Source organism: Pinus tabuliformis, chromosome 2_1 (assembly GCF_031772625.1).
Source record: "Pinus tabuliformis cultivar Carrire ecotype Pingquan chromosome 2_1, CPIR1, whole genome shotgun sequence".
Taxonomy (NCBI): domain Eukaryota; kingdom Viridiplantae; phylum Streptophyta; class Pinopsida; order Pinales; family Pinaceae; genus Pinus; species Pinus tabuliformis.
In genome coordinates, this window is record NC_142299.1 from 849,250,036 (window position 1) to 849,252,397 (window position 2,362).

General features: G+C 43.3%; 1 pseudogene; it reads left to right on the plus strand.

Annotated features, from left to right (window-relative positions):
* Positions 1 to 1,192: 1,192 nt before the first annotated feature.
* Positions 1,193 to 2,110, plus strand: LOC149203316 (putative sugar phosphate/phosphate translocator At1g12500 pseudogene; annotated as a pseudogene).
* Positions 2,111 to 2,362: the final 252 nt, after the last annotated feature.

The window sequence follows — 2,362 nt, forward strand, 5'->3', positions numbered from 1 at the left end:
ATGCATCATGATGATAGAAACATGCTCAGCAAGTTTCAGATCAATCCGCTTTACCGTTTGGGAGAAATGGTGAAAACAAGTTCTGGTTCTGTGACATTGCAGCAGCAGCAGCTTGAAGGTGCAGATTTGAACGTGGAAACAAATGCATGCAGCTTAGATCTGGTCAGAGGACACCTGCACAAGGAAAAGAAATCAAAAATCATCAGCCAAGCCCTCATGCAACCAAAGGATCCAAGCATGCAGCAGCAGAACATGAGCATGCAGCAGCAAAAAGCTTCACAAGCAGCCGTTTGACTTCAGGTTCGTGACTAAACCTTGTTCATCTATTGCATGAATCTAGTCTAAGCATTGCATGAATGAATGGAATGGTGAAATTAAGCCATGAATGTAGCAAGACACCCAGTTCTCTAGCACTCACGAGAAAATCACGCAGCACGCGTGGATAGTCATTCACGTGGAAGATGAGAAACACAGGCAATGGAAGATTTGTTGAACTTCAGTGCACAGGGCATCAATTGATTAACAAATAGAAGAAGACATGCAGTTCATGATAGCACAACAATTCATATGGGCCAGCACACGTTTTTGCCACCTCACTCCACCAAAAATCACGCAGAATTAATGAGCGCTTAGCCGAAACTCATAGACTGCTGTTAACTTGCACTTGCATAATGTTCAATTGAAGTATACATCCTCTGCTTCCTCAAAATGATTAACCTATCATCCTGCGCTGATTGTTTTGGCCTGTTCAAAATTCTCCAGCATACCAAGATTGTGCAGAGGCGCAGAGACATCCTATGGAATCCAGCTAGCATTCTACAGGAAGACGTTTTACAGGAAAATACAGCAGAGTCTTCCAGGGCAGAGTAAGCTGCTTGGTTTTCAGGCGGAACTGGGGTGGAGCTCTCTGATGAGATTTGTGTTTGCGCTCGCTTCTCATACACCTCAATCTCAATCTGAAGCTGTTCCCAATAGGAACTGATCTCTCTTTCATCTCTCAGCTCGAGGAGGCTAAAAAGATCACCAAGTTGCAGAGTTGGGGGAGGCTTATAATAACGAGACATCCACATCTGTTTTGGGTCCATCTGAGTCCTACACAGTATAGACAAGTACCCAGACGATGCTCAGGTCTGGAAACCAATTGGGTCTTCCGAATATTGATCAGATCTGATTTTTCAAGCCCTCTTCAGCTATGTCCGAAACACAAACATGGACGAGGCGGGGCAGTAATCCAAAGCTTGAACAAGAAGTTATTGACATACCTCCAACTCCAACAGGAGAAGGAAAATATGGTGCATTTCCTGTGTCCCAGACTATTATAACAACTCTCATTATTGCAGCTTGGTACTCTTCCAATATTGGTGTGCTATTGCTTAACAAATGCCTACTTAGTTTTTTGGATGCAGATACCCAATATTCCTCACAATGTTGCACATGTGTGCCTGTTCATTTTATGGTTTTCTGACAATTTCATGGTTAGAGATTGTACCAATGCAGTTCATCGTCTCCAGGAGACAGTTTCTTGAGATATTGGCACTGAGCTTCATTTTCTCCTTCTCGGTTGTTTGTGGCAATATTTCTCTGCGCTATTTGCCAGTCTCCTTCAATCAAGCTATTGGGGCAACAACTCCCTTCTTCACAGCAATATTTTGCATTTATAATAACATGTAAGAGGGAGTCTTCTGTGGTTTATATGGCCTCGGTGCCTGTGGTATTTGGCATTGTTATTGCAAGCAACAATGAGCCATTATTCCACCTTTTTGGCTTTTTGGTTTGCCTAGGATCAACTGTTGCCAGAGCATTGAAATCAGTTGTTCAGGGGCTCCTGCTTACCTCTGAGGCAGAGAAGCTTCACTCTATGAATTTGCTCATGTACATGGCACCAATTGCTGCGCTGTTATTGCTTCCTGTTACTCTTTTTGTGGAGGGTAATGTATTAGCTATTGCTATTGAAAAAGCCCGAGAAAACACCTTTATCATATTCCTGTTGCTTGGAAACATGACCATGGCTTATCTTGTGAATTTAACCAACTTCCTCGTTACAAAACATACGAGTGCCCTCACGTTGCAGGTTTTAGGAAATGCCAAGGCCACCATTTCTTCCATATGATTGCATATACTGGCACACTCATAACAAGGCTGAGAATTCACTAGGAAAAGCCGCAGGCAGTGGGAAGAAGAAAAGAAGCATGGTTTCATGACAGTTAGAGGACTGTTTCTACAGGAAGCCAGCGAACTGTTTCTACAAGAAGTTTGAAAAGAGGGCAGCAGAAGGAGAAATCGGCCAAGATTTTAGCTAAGGAAGCCACCAGGGCTATCAAAGATGAGGAGAGAGATTGGTTGCTCAGAGGATGAGCAACAC